The sequence below is a fragment of the Dermochelys coriacea genome, chromosome 1 (genome assembly GCF_009764565.3).
Source record: "Dermochelys coriacea isolate rDerCor1 chromosome 1, rDerCor1.pri.v4, whole genome shotgun sequence".
In the NCBI taxonomy this organism is placed as follows: Eukaryota; Metazoa; Chordata; order Testudines; family Dermochelyidae; genus Dermochelys; species Dermochelys coriacea.
The window spans coordinates 238133862-238148943 of NC_050068.2; the positions used below are offsets into that span (position 1 = coordinate 238133862).

The window sequence follows — 15082 nt, forward strand, 5'->3', positions numbered from 1 at the left end:
GCACAACACCATCCAAATCTTCTATGTGTAGCTAATGCATCTTGGTTCCCAATTATCCCTTTGACTTCCATTGTTTTATCTTTATTCTTGAGTGATTATAAACTAATAAATATAATAATCATCTTCAGTCCCCCATATTACCTTCTCAGCAAACTGAATTTGGATTTTCCCAGCTATAGTCACATGATAATAGAAGAAAAATTCTTGGAGTTTATGGATGACAAAGCAAGTACAACATGAGTGGTAGGCCTGCAAGCTTCATCATACTACACGGACAATGCCCTGCCCTGGGAGAACCCTCTCAATGCACAATAGGGGAGTTCAGTCTCCCATACTATTTAGTTTTTGGCCTCTACACCACATATATCAATATGTGTGTTTTGTTTTAGGTATATCTGCATCAATATAGGTTAGCTAGAGATAGGGCTAGTAGTCCATAAGAAACTGTACTGAGTCCTACAGCTCATTGCACTCTGACCACTGAACTTTCATTAGATGCAAACAACTTTCAGCAGTAATTTGGGCTGGATTCATACAAGTGGCATAGAGAGAACAGGTACAAATTTCAAAATTGCCTAAGTGTTTTAGGAGCCTAAATCTAGAGCAGGTCAAAAATGTTATGTCGAAGTGTTTTTGCATTGAAAACTGGGTTTCAGCTATATTAAATTGTTCATGAAAAGTATCTCCTTTTGGTTTACTTCATGGAAGATGTATTCCGACTACAGAGCCTGGCCTATAGAGAAGAATGAGAGCATGAGGCACTCAAATTGCAACTCCTCAAGGCACCATAGCAGCATTTGCAAAATCAAAATATTTTGGTTCTTGGCCAAAAATTTGGTATTTGAATTTTTCCTGAAAAATCAAAATTTTCCACAGGAAGAATTAATTTTTTCAACCAGCTCTATGTAAATTCCATTTTCAACTCAGGTATTCAGGAGCCTAAATCACATCGACCCAATCAGACCTAAATTCCTTTTGGATCTGGGATTTAGGCTCCTAAGACATCTGGGTGCTTTTAAAAATTTTATCTTATGTCTATATGATAATAACCCATTGCAAATCTCTCCAGTCTCTTTCATAGGGTTTGGACTGAGCTGGTCCACAGGAACACACTATCCCACTATGTTTCTGTTGGTCACATCAACTTCTACAAATTTTTAGCATTCATTTAAAGATAAAAATTAATACCTTTTAATTGTGAAAAAAATCTTCAGTGCAGTGCTCTTCCTCCTGAATCTTCAGGTAGACAGACTTAAAGGGTCTACACATTTCCCACATTCACCTCAATGGGGTCAAATGATGCCAATTTACTCTTGGTGATCACTAGCTATCTCAGTGGTGATCATTTTAGCATAAACTTCTAGCTACTCTGGTACTGTGACCAGAGTTTAGGTAGATATTCACCATTGTTCCCACCAATCCATATAACCCCAGTTTAATTAATCTAGTTTCTATACAGGGTTAAATATCTTAGCAGAAGTATAGTTTTGCAATAGTTTCATAAGTGCAAATATAAAACCTGTTAGTTTTTGAAGCCAAGAACTAACAACTGCTAGTCAGGCCTGGGTCGGGTTTGTTGTAATCTTTACTTGTAAAACAGACTAGGGCTCCAAAAGGTTAATGAACCACTTCACACTTTAACTCAGTTTTATTCCTGATAGAACTATTAACTTCTACACTAACCTTTCTGCTTGTTAGTATTACACACACTAAAACTTTGTATTGATTTTTGCCAGGGAGCTTTTATAAAATATAGCTTTAAATACATGGGTTTTGGGGTTGTGTTAGCATCAGGCAGTTTATGTACAGACAGTGATTAAATTCCCAGGTTTTAATTTTTTTTTATATTCAGTCACTCCAGCAGTAATATTATCCTCTAATTTTGTTTCCTGAAGAGTTTCTTCTAATCCTTTCAAACATCTTCATTTTCTTAAAATGTTGCATTTTAAAGGAAAACAAACACACGTACCCAAATAGAATTAACTTGGAATAATAGACAATCTGATCCAAAGTCCACTCAAGGCACGGGGAGCCTTTCCATTGACTTGAAGGGGCTTTGGATCAGTTATGGTCCTGAGTCTGGGAGCTGTTGAGTTTCCTCATCTCTCACTTTGCTTCATACTTCTTGGGATAAGGACAAATGATGCATCCGATGAAGTGAGCTGTAGCTCACGAAAGCTTATACTCTAATAAATTTGTTAGACTAACATGGCTGCTACTCTGAAACCTGACAAATATTAGGAAATTCTATTTCCCTCTAATTAGATTCGAGATGCCTATGTCTCTACTCTGCTTCTGATGCGCCCTCCCCACCTCAGGATTGTACAGATACAAAAAAAAAAAGTGAAGTGAATAGGCTTATTACTTGAGCAAGGTCTGCAGAAAGAGGTTCTACGTGGTTTATTTTTAACAGCACAACATTATATTCCTTTTCTCCATACCTCCCACCCCTTGAATTTCACATATACAGCTCAGCTTCTTACCAAACACTGCCAATCTATTCTTTGTTTAGCATTGTGATGCTATCTTCTAACTAAATGTAACAGTGAGACACAGAAGTAAAAGATAGTTGGTGAAGCTAATATTAACATATGGAAACTATATTGTTATCCAATGCTTTGAATCAAAGAAGAAACTTTCCAGGTATGGCTTCATTTCTGGCTGTATTCTTCTGTACAGTAAAGCATGGATCAGTGTCAACTCATCATAAAAGCAAACAAGGCAGGTTCCTGGGGAAGATAAAAATTGTGATTTTTGCGTCAATCTAGCTAGTCAAGATAAATTCCATGTGGGCAGTGGGGGGTTGACCTCCACTAGCTAGACAGAAGTAAAAACTACTTGTGTCTTGCCTGCACTAGGATTTTACATGAAGATAGCTCTCATGATGTAAAAAAACTTTTTTTTCTGAAGACAATCTTTGGATTGTGGATTGGATTGTGGATGACAGTGGGCTATAAGGTTGAGTATTTTCTGATTTGCTTAGGACATCAATACATCTAGACTCAGCCTGGGTCCTAGTCATATTACTACAAGACAGATTCTCAGAAAATGCTTTCCATTTTTAGAACTATTAATAAAAATGATCCTTAGCATTAGTGGTTAAATTCAGATTTAGTGGTGGAAAGAAATAGGATTCCAGGATTTCCCAGGAAGGCCTCGTTACTTTGACTTGATTGACTTCTGAAATTAGGTCTATATAGAAACTTAATCTAGAGAATCATTTCTGCTTTGAGTGAGAATTACTTTCACTGAACTTTTAGGCCTGAGACACAAAATTACAGTCTGCCTGTAGGTTTGGTTTCCAGGGATTTGTACTAAAATTTTCTGTTAATAGAGATTGCATTCTCCAAGTTACACATTGACTTTTGGACTTAAATATTCACAACAAAGTCATGAATGTTTTATGATTAGAGCTATGCAGACAGTGTGAAAAATATTTGAAAAAAAAAAAAACAAATTCTGAAGTCGGATTTCAGTTCACACCTTTTTTTATTCACTTTTCTGTGAACAGTTGTGCCATCAGTTTTTGGGAAGCACTTGCATTTTTGTGCAACTATGGACATTCATGTGTGAACATTATTTGTGCTGGAAGCACTTGCTAACTACTGTAAATTATTATAGTCTATTAGATGAGATATGTTTAACAACACAGCATGGCAGGGCTCCAAAGCCTCAAGTCAGAGGTCTGGCACCTAAGTTCATGTGATGGGTATGATTATGTGAATGCAACTTTCCTGATTTGGATGTCACATTTGCTGCATTGCTAGGAATGTACAACTTGCCCCTGGCCAAGACACAACAACATGACAAGGATCTGACCACATTCTTCACAAATAGGAGTGCTCACATTATTACTTGGTGATGGGCAGGGATGAAAGTAAGTCCAGTGACTTACCGGTACTCTGGGGCCAGCTCTGGCCCCCGGAAGGGGTGGGGCCTAGGGCGGAAGGGGCAGGGTTGAGGGGATCAAAGCCAGCCCCAGCCCACCCTGTAAGGAAGTGCCCCCCTCACCGGGTAGCAGCAGCAGCCTGGGGCTCCGGGGGCTATTTAAAGGCCCGGGGCTCCCCTCTTCTACCGCCCTGGCCCTTTAAATAGCCCCCGGAGCCCTGGGGAAGTGGCGGGGCTCCAGCGGCTATTTAAAGGACCGGGGTGGCAGAGGCAGCTGGAGCCCCGACCCTTTCAATAGCCTCTGGAGCCCCCGCTACCCCAGGGTTCCGGGGGCTATTTAAAGGGCCCACGACTCCCCTGCTTCTACTGCCCTGGTCCTTTAAATAGCCGCCAGAGCCCTGCAGCCGCTACCCCAAGGGCTTCAGCAGCGGGGCTCTGGAGGCTCTTTAAATTGCCCCCTGGGGAAGCCGTCCCAGTACGGTGCACCGGCTCTTACCGGTACACCGTACCGGAGGGTACCGGCTTACTTTCACCTCTGGTGATAGGGTAACCAGATGTCAAGAACAAATATCAGGACACTTGGGGGGGCAGCCACAGGCTCACCCCTCAGCAGGGCTGGCTCTAGGTTTTTTGCCGCCCCAAGAAAAAAAAAAAGCTGGAGTGCCGCCAAAGCAAAATATCAGAACAAATGGCATCCCAATTGTATATCGGTCGGGATGCAGGACAAACAACTAAATATTGGGACAGTCCTGATTTTACCTCTGGTCACCCTACTTGGTGAGACTACGGTAAGAGAAAATGTAATGTAAATCTTCACAATAAATCTTACATTCAGTGACTTAGGGCTTGCTTCCACAATCAGGAAGTAATTGAGAATATTTTAAAATTCTAGCATTCATGTACATAGCTAAAATATAATGGATTATTTTTGAAGATTTGGCAAAGAATAGTTTAAATAGTCTTAACTACATTTCCTAAGACCTACCTATTGCCTTCTAAAACCATCCTAAAATACCCTCTACACCTTCCATTTATAACAATTAGGTCATCCTGTCGAAGAACAGAGACAATACCACAGGATTAAAGGGACCAATCAAACAGCTTGAAAACAAAATTCAGAAGCAATACCTACAGCAAACAGTTTGTGAGCAGCCCATAAGCTGAAACTTGTCAGCACAATATCTTCACTGAACAAGTTGAATAACAACAATTCTTTTGCAATCTGTTTATACACAACTTGTGAAGAGCAAAGAAGGGTATAGTCCAATGAATAGATAGTTCATGATAAATAATATTAACTACTTCTATCCCCTGTTTTGTTGTGAGATTCCACATTAAGTCAGAACAGAGACCTGATTTACTTAAAGGCATAATGACAGGTTTTAGAGTAGCAGCCATGTTACTCTGTATCCACAAAAAGAAAAGGAGGCCTTGTGGAACCTTAGAGACTAACAAATTTACTTGAGCATAAGCTTTCGTGAGCTACAGCTCACTTCATCGGATGCATTCAGTGGAAAATACAGTGGGGAGATTTATATACACAGAGAACATGAAACAATGGGTGTTACCATACACGCTGTAACAAGAATAATCAGGTAAGGTGAGCTATTACCAGCAGGAGAGTGGGGGGGGGGGAAACCTTTTGTAGTGATGATCAAGGTGGGCCATTTCCAGCAGTTGACAAAGTCTGAGGAACAGCAGGGGGAGGTGGGGGGAAGATGGGGGAAGATAAACATGGGAAATAGTTTTACTTTTGTAATGACCCATCCACTACCAGTCTTTATTCAAGCCTAGAGTTAATTGTATCCAGTTTTCAAATTAATTCCAATTCAGCAGTCTCTCGTTGGAGTCTGTTTTTGAAGTTTTTTTGTTGAAGAATTGCCACTTTTAGGTCTGTAATCGAGTGACAAAAGAGACTGAAGTGTTCTCTGACTGGTTTTTGAATGTTATAACGTCTGATTTGTGTCCATTTATTCTTTTACATAGAGACTGTCCAGTTTGGCCAATGTACATGGCAGAGGGGAATTGCCTGCACATGATGGCATATATCACATTGGTAGATGTGCAGGTGAACAGGCATTGGCACCCTGACAGCAGGATTGTCTGGCTATGTAGACTCCCTCCTCAGGCCCTACACTACCAGCACTCCCAGCTATCTTCGAGACACCACTGACTTCCTGAGGAAACTACAATCCATCGGCGATCTTCCTGAAAACAGCATCTTGGCCACTATGGATGTAAAAGCCCTCTACACCAACATTCCACACAAAGATGGACTACAAGCCATCAGGAACAGTATCCCCGATAATGTCACGGCAAACCTGGTGGCTGAACTTTGTGACGTTGTCCTTACCCATAACTATTTCACATTTGGGGACAATGTATACCTTCAAATCAGCAGCACTGCCACGGGTACCCACATGACCCCACAATATGCCAACATTTTCATGGCTGACTGAGAACAACGTTTTCTCAGCGCTCGTCCCCTAATGCCCCTACTCTACTTGTGCTACATTGATGACAACTTCATCATCTGGACCCATGGAAAAGAAGCCCTTGAGGAATTCCACCATGATTTCAACAATTTCCATCCCACCATCAACCTCAGCCTGGACCAGTCAACACAAGAGATCCATTTCCTGGACACTACGGTGCTAATAAGTGATGGTCACATAAACACCACTCTATACTGGAAACCTACTGACTGCTATCCCTACCTACATGCCTCCAACTTTCATCCAGATCACACCACACGGATCCATTGTCTACAGCCAAGTTCTACGATACAACCGCATTTGCTCCAACCCCTCAGACAGAGGCAAACACCTACAAAATCTCTATCAAGTGTTCTTACAACTACAATACCCACCTGCTGAAGTGAAGAAACAGATTGACAGAGCCAGAAGAGTACCCAGAAGTCACCTACTATAGGACAGGCCCAACAAAGAAAATAACAGAACGCCACTAGCCATCACCTTCAGCCCCCAACTAAAACCTCTCCAACGCATCATCAAGGATCTAATACCTATCCTGAAGGACGACTCATCACTCTCACAGATCTTGGGAGACAGGCCTTGCTTACAAACAGGCCCAGCAACCTGAAACAAATACTCCCCAGCAACCACACACCAAAAACACTTACCCAGGAACCTATCCTTGCAACAAAGCCCGTTACCAACTGTGTCCACATATCTATTCAGGGGACACCATCATAGGGCCTAATCACATCAGCCACACTATCAGAGGCTCGTTCACCTGCACATCTACCAATGTGATATATGCCATCATGTGCCAGCAATTCCCCTCTGCCATGTACATTGGTCAAACTGGACAGTATCTACGTAAAAGAATAAATGGACACAAATCAGATGTCAAGAATTATAACATTCAAAAACCAGTCAGAGAACACTTCAATCTCTTTGGTCACTCAATTACAGACCTAAAAGTGACAATTCTTCAACCAAAAAACTTCAAAAACAGACTCCAACAAGAGACTGCTGAATTGGAATTAATTTGAAAACTGGATACAATTAACTCTAGGCTTAAATAAAGACTGGGAATGGATGGGTCATTACACAAATTAAAACTATTTCCCATGTTTATCTCCCCCCTCCATCCTCCCACCCCACTGTTCCTCAGACTTTCTTGTCAACTGCTGGAAACGGCCCACCTTGATCATCACTACAAAAGGTTCCCCCCCCCCCCGCTCTCCTGCTGGTAATAGCTCACCTTACCTGATCATTCTTGTTACAGCGTGTATGGTAACACCCATTGTTTCATGTTCTCTGTGTATATAAATCTCCCCACTGTATTTTCCACTGAATGCATCGGATGAAGTGAGCTGTAGCTCATGAAAGCTTATGCTCAAATAAATTTGTTAGTCTTTAAGGTGCCACAAGTACTCCTTTTTTTAAAGGCATATGTTTTTAGTGAATCTGGTCATAGTCTCTAACAAAGGACTAGACTAGAAGGATTTAGTATGCTGTGGTTTTTCACAGTGAACATTTCATGCAGCTGTATAAATAACTTACTATCAGACTGCAGACAGTGACTGATGATTCACTGAAGCTTGTTTCCAGGAACTGAGACAACTCCATGCTACTAAAGTGGAAACCAATTTACCAGGAACTAGCAAGTTAGAAAATGATAATTTACAAGAAAAAGAATAACTTCTCTATTTTGTAAGCATTTGTTTCTCATGTAAAAAGACTGTTACTGGGAATTGTAGTAGTGGGCTCAAACCACACATTGAGATCAACTATCTCAAGGTGCAACGGTAGGGTTGGTCAAAAATTGGAGTGACAAAAACTTTTTTTTTTTGCAACAAGTATTTGCTTTCTGAAAAAAAATTATGGAAAAACCACTCTCTCTCTCTCAGGATATACTACTGCAAGGCTCATGAGAGCTGTAGTTTGGGGGTTTTATATTGCCATTCTCCTCCATAGTCCAGGGTCCCTGTCCAGACTAAGAAGGGAGACCACAGTGCATCATGGGAGATTTAGTAAATCTAAGGAGCCTGGCCTATAGAACAGAGTAGGAGCATGAGGCACTGTTGGAAATGATGCATCATTTTCAAATTGAAATTTGAGTTTTGGGAGTTTTGATCAGACCTCTAGAAATGAGACACACCCACTAATGTCTTACAAAACATTGCTGATTGCAGGAACACTAAAATAAAAGAAATATCATAATGTTACTTTTAAAAATGCATAAAGGTACACTGGCATCTAAATACAGTCCCAACATTTTAATGGGTGTGTGGGGAGAATATCACTCTAATGTGAACAGAAATGTTTTCACTAATTCTTTTTCAAATTACGGTTGAGACTTAAAAACAAATACAGTTCATTCCACTGCAGTTTTGCAAACCCAGCTCCATTGTGCTAGTGCATCATTAGACTTGGAAACAAAAATGACCAAGAAACAAAGTGAAACTGACCTGCCAAGTTTCATAAATAATGCAACAGAACTGGGAGAAAAGTGAATAGGGTTTTAGGTGTAAGCAAGGTTTGACTGAACTCTCCCGATGTCTAGTGATGCACTGGGGGAAAAGACTTCAGGAGCAGACCGTGTTTGGAAAGACACATCTACTCTGCCTAGCTGCGCAGCAGATGGAGCTGCTTTGCCAAAATGATCAATTTTGGCTGCTTTTCTGTTACAAATCACTCTAGTATTTGAATGCAAGGGTAATTAAATGTTACTTTTATTGCACGAGTAAAGGGCAGCAGAACTGTGCTTAGCATTCCGATTGAGGGGGTTACCCTAAGCAAAACCTCACTTGCTAAGCAGGGGTTGGGGATGCCAAATCCTAGTGAAGATGAAAGTGGGGAGAATGACAGGAGTTTCTGCCTGTTGTGTGGATTCTGCCTAAACAGTCCCAGATACCACTTAACCTGTTCCTCTCTAGTGTTTAATGGCAGAGTTGATTAGACTCAATTAAGAGTCCGTGTTTCTGGTTGGCAATTCCTAGAGCTGACGTCACTGCTGAGCAGGTGTAGGAGCTAAACCTTAGACCTTGTGTGGGGACAGCGGAAGACGACACAGAGACTGCACTGGCTGTGAGGTTCCCCATAGCCTGCTGAAATCACTAAGAGCTAAGTTAAGTGCCAGAACCTCAGCATGTGACGTTGTGGGAGAAGCAAGCGGCAGAAGAGACAGTGGCCAGTGGTGGGAGAGCGAAGCAGTGGCAGAGGAGTGGCAGCGGAGAGACAGCAGCCAGCAGCTGTCAGCCACTTGCAGAGGCATCAGCAGAGGCATTGCTGGATGCCCCCACCCAAGCATGGGAGGGGAACTCTGTGAAAGCGCCTCTGAACTCTGGGTCTTCACTAACCTAGGACAGCTGACTGTGAGTGGGGTGCAGCAAAGAGAGGAGAGGTGTGTTCAAGGGACAGTCATTCACCAGACTTTCCCACAGCCAGGTAGGAAACTGAGGCAAAGGACACTGCTCAATGCACTGTGGAGTTGGGTTTGCTTATGGTCACATGCTTTTGAATGTGGTAGTGGTGGTTTTGATAAAAGTTCTCTTCTGTATACAGCCTGAATGCTTGCAAGAAGGGAAGTACTGCCTCTAAGAGGCACTTGAGGTGATGTTAGGTTTTCCTAGGTTACTGGGTGGGGACTCAAGCCAGTTCTGTTTTGTATTGTTAAGAGGAACCCCTAAATATTGAACCAGCCCTTGTTGCTGCAGACTCTGCCTGGCAGAAGGGTTACATAAAAATCTCAGTTTTCATAATCTAAAGTATAGTTCATAATACATGTAAGGTTTTTTCTTTACATACACCTATTTTGCCATATATGGAAAAGTCCAAGGCTTTCAATGAGACTTCAGCTCCTAAATCACTTTTGAAAGCAAGACAGGCTCCTAAGTCACTTAAGTGTTTTTGAAAAAATGTCCCCCTAATGAGTAATGACTACATTCCCCCTCCCTCCCCATACAAAGTGGTTTCTATGAAATACGCATGGAGGTCTCAGTCCACTACCCCACAGACCAGTGCTAGAGTCCTATAAAAAGAAGTGCTGAAACCAGGGGCACAAACAGAATTTCCCAAAGAAGGAGGCCAGGGAGAGGTCACCTTCCCAATAGGGTGCATTTCCCTAGGTGGAGAAAACAGTGGGGTGCAGGGTGCCCCATGGGCACAGCTTGACTTACAGCTCACAGAGAGCACAGCTAGCCGCAGGCAGGTTTGCGGGACTGCAGACAGGGAAGTGTTGGGATGTGCTCAGGGCAAGACAACTAGTAAAGCATAAGAGGAGATATTATGCAGCCCTGTGGGTCCCCAGCACCTCCACAGCCTGTGGAAAGCCCAGCATCCAGGATGCAGCTCATAAGTGATAGTGAGGGAAATACCAGAATACTGTTCTAACTACCCAAATAAGTGCCAGAACAACATTCCGGAGCATTCCAACATGACTCCAGTACTTCCACAGACAGGCAGCCACATCACAAAACTCAGTGCACTCATTAATTAACACCAATGCTAGTGCTCTTAGCAGAAAGGCCAACAATTAAATTGGCCTCAGGACCAAACAATGCTTTTTTCCCCCTGGAAGTGGTCGCTCTAGATCAGACTTGAGATACCCCATAGGGCAACATGGAACTTTTCAAAACAAAATGCTGCATTTATAAAAATATCCTTGCAATGAGGATCAGGGAAAAGAATTAGCTAAAATATAGCCATTGAGAACTGTCTGCATAAAAATATTTTTCAATCAGGTATAAGTATGTGTGAACTATATGTGGGCTCAGTTAGAAACTTGTGATCATCATACTGAGCCAAATGTTGTAACCTTACATGAGACCACCACTGAAGTCCAGAGGAGTCACGTGCATGCATTCAAGACCAGAATTTGGCCCTAAGGGTTTTGTACTAAAAAGTATTGTGAACTTGGTTCGCTTTACGTGGGTCAAACTCTGCTCATACTCCTACTGCTGTAATCTAGAGTAACTCCATTGACTTCAATGGAACTATGGATTTACAATGGTGTGAACACAGAATATGTCCCCATGCCTTTATTTTATTTTATGCAAAACATACAGAAGAAATCTTACTTTGCTCCCCTGTTATCAATCAATGAACATTGCTCTGTTAATGTGTTACAATAAAGTATCTCAATAGTGCATTGAGCAGGGTGACTGTAATACATCAGCAGATCAATGGTCTGCAGAAACAAAATGGCCAAATCAAGACAACCTTCTGCAATTAGGTAATTCTCAAAGACCTTACACATTGAATTATAATGGTGTAGAGGAAATTCAAAGACATTAACTAATAACTGGAGAGCACCATAGGGTTTCTAAACTATTATCCTTCTTCCCTGTTTCCCTATTTATTATTCATAATAAAGATAAATTATTAATTAAATATATTCATTAGTTTTAGGGAAGTTTGTATTCAGATCTGGATTTTGCAGTTTGGATCCATTTCAAGTAATCAGAAGCTCCTAAACAAAATGAAAGCCAGGAGAAAAAGTAAAAGAAGTCAGAATACTAGCTAGAAGGGAAGGAAGTACAACTTGCTAGCACAGCATTTACAAAAAAAAAAAAAAAATTACGACTGCAACTGATTCTCTCTCCTGGGTTTAAAGGGCCTGCTATCAGAAGAAAGCATACTGGATAATGGAACCAAAATGCTTTGCAGCCATGGTTGATCATACAGCCAGAGAGATGACAGCACTGATTAGCATTAGCAAATGGGCTAACTTCCCTCTCTCTGCAAGCCTACGGAACCAAAGCTAATGTTTTCTGTTCTGGGGATATTTATGTCCAAGTTTTGTTGTATTCTGTCATCTTTATAGAATAAAACTGTGGGGTCTTGTTTGACAGAATCCTTGTCCTGAGCTTAAGAGAGCCATCACATCCTCAAAAAAATGTAACATTCTTGCTATTTTAGCTGATCTGGTGATTCAGTAGGTGGCATTTTGTTGCAGCACCATGAGAGACAGACAGACAAGGATCCGGATTCACACTGGAGAAACTGAACATTTGCTGTGTGTGATCATCCACAGAATCTCAGCTATCTAATATATCCATGGTATATCTGAGGTGCCTATTACTGTGGTAGTTAACTCGGGCAGTTGGATAAGCGAGCATGCTACCCACTGCAGAGGATTACCTCAAGAAGTATGGGAATACACTGACTAGAAATTCTTTATAGATCCAGAGGGAGAAAAAGAGATGCTGGAGGCTGAAAGTTGCTTGTTCTACAAATTACCTTGCCAGATGGCACTAGGGATGGCCTAAGCAATTATCATAACCAAGGCCCTGAAATAGCAGATTCAGCCTCCCTCTCTGAATCTAACGGGGGTAGGAACTGATACCTCCAATGCATTTGGGCACTCCTTGAATCTCTGGTAATACTTCTTCCCCTTCATCTGAGATGGAGCCTGTTCACAAAGTTTAGAAGCCCCTGCAGTGATCCATGGCTTTTAGCTTTTGTGTTTAATGATGGGTTGCACAACCCATGACTTCAAAATGGATGGACCCAACTGAGTCCCGAGACTGAGTCACAATTATTTCATTGACAAGATAATTCCATTTAGGTGCTCAAATACTACATTGATTGTGCCCATATAAATCTATTTTCTTGTTCTAATTATTTGGATAAGGAATGAAGCTTTCTATACCAGAAACTGGGACTGCATCTATCCATGGTACTTACATGCCCCCCCCCTTACTTCAGTATCTGAGTGCCTTATAATCTTTAATACATGTTCTCCTCATACCACCACTCTGGTAGGGAAACATTATTTCCATTTTACGGATACAGAACTGACACAGAAACTCAGGGCCAGATTTACAAAGGTATTAAGGTGACTACTGGGTTTTTCAAAAATGCCTAGTGAGCTGTAGCTCACGAAAGCTTATGCTCTAATAAATTTGTTAGTCTCTAAGGTGCCACAAGTACTCCTTTTCTTTTTGCGAATACAGACTAATACGGCTGCTACTCTGAAACCTTAAAAATCAGTGAGAGTTAAGTGCCTTAATACCTTTAAAACTGGCCGTATGCACTTGAATGCTTTTGAAAATCTCACCAGGCACCTACCTACATTTTTAGGTACCAAAATATGGACTTAAGTGACTTGCACAAAGCTCACATGGTAAGTTTGTGGCAAAGCAGAAAACTGAACATACATTTCTCAAGCCCCATACTAGCAACCTAACCACTGGACCACTCCAGGAAGGATTTAATTTCTCAAAAAGTATGCCTGTAGCCCCAAAAAGCACTGCATTATAGAAGGCTCCCAAAGCTCAATGGTCCCAGTAGTATATATCCCCAAAATGGGACTATGCAGAAGCAGGTTTCAGAGTAGCAGCCGTGTTAGTCTGTATTCGCAAAAAGAAAAGGAGTACCCGTGGCACCTTAGAGACTAACAAATTTATTAGAGCATAAGCTTTCGTGAGCTACAGCTCACTTCATCGGATGCATTATGATGAAGTGAGCTGTAGCTCACGAAAGCTTATGCTCTAATAAATTTGTTAGTCTCTAAGGTGCCACGGGTACTCCTTTTCTTTATGCAGAAGCAGTTCTCAAAGAGGAGAATACATGTACAGAAATGTGGTAGAGCTCAGGAACTTTTCACAAACAAAAAAAAAATTGGATGCATATGGTTGAGGGAAAAAATGAATTAAATGTAAATGGACTAAGGCAGTCTCTACTGTTGGCTATGTTTTTTATTCCAATGAATACACAGTCATCAGCAGGAAGTCATTAGATATTCTATTTATGCCAGAAAAATGATACAACAACCTTCCTCTCTTTTCCCTGTAATGTTAGCATAGTAAAACCCAACCTATTAGGCTGTTATCAGGAATTATTTATCACCAAAGAGAATCCATTACCCAGGAACTAATATTACACTGGTATAGTTTTGATGGGGACTGGGGTCTTTGTAGTATCAATTCCTTCTGATGCATTTATTTTTCCACTGTCTACTTTAAGAATTATCCTCCCTCTCCAGTTTGTTTTATATATATAAATAAAATATAAATAAATAAATGTACACACAGACACACACACACACAAAACAATGGCATAAACAACTTGAGCATGCATTACTTACTAGTTACTTGAATATGTAAATCAAGCAGCTGGGTTCCAAACCATTTGATTTGCTCTCCCAAAACAAAAGCCCACTACTCTTATGAGCACAACTGTTGCACAAACAGAAGTAATAGTATAAAGTTGAAAGCTGGCTGAAAATTTGGTTTAACATGTAATCCCTCTGCCTCAAAGTAATCTTTGTTGTATCCCTCTGTTTTTACTTGCACATTTTGTTTCTACTGTGGTTCATAATTAAAGATGGACAAACTGGAGGGGGAAAAAGGCAAATCATAGGCTGTGTTAAGATCAGCATTCAAAGCTTCTTAAGTGTAGCCAAAACCTTTGTGTCTCTGAGATCAGGCTAGAAATGTCTCACAAGCTATTCAAAATGTCATGGTTATGTGTGGACTGCGACTACTACAAGGAGAGCCCCCTTTAGGCATGTGAAGAAGTTGCCCGTGCAACCTTGATTTTGGCATTTCCTGACTTTTGTCTGCTTGAATTTGAAAATTAAGTGTTATTTTAATCTAATTTTGGAGATGGAATTTCCTAGGTTCTTTTTTCAAAGAAGACAAAAAGCTACACCTCAACAGAATCATTTGTCCCATGTGCCTTACAAGGGAACCCCTCGGCTATGCAATTTAGGATGTACA

General features: G+C 41.1%; 1 long non-coding RNA gene across 3 annotated transcripts in view; it reads right to left on the bottom strand.

Moving 5' to 3' along the window:
• Nucleotides 1–2363: 2363 nt before the first annotated feature.
• Nucleotides 2364–15082, bottom strand: part of LOC119843206 — a 29900-nt gene continuing 17181 nt past the window's right edge. For 2 of the 3 annotated variants that reach the window (XR_006282180.1, XR_006282184.1), the window contains exon 5: nucleotides 2394–2729. This is a non-coding gene — a long non-coding RNA (uncharacterized LOC119843206). Of the gene's footprint in view, nucleotides 2730–15082 lie in introns of all 3 variants that reach the window. The other variant, XR_006282177.1, reaches the window with a different exon arrangement.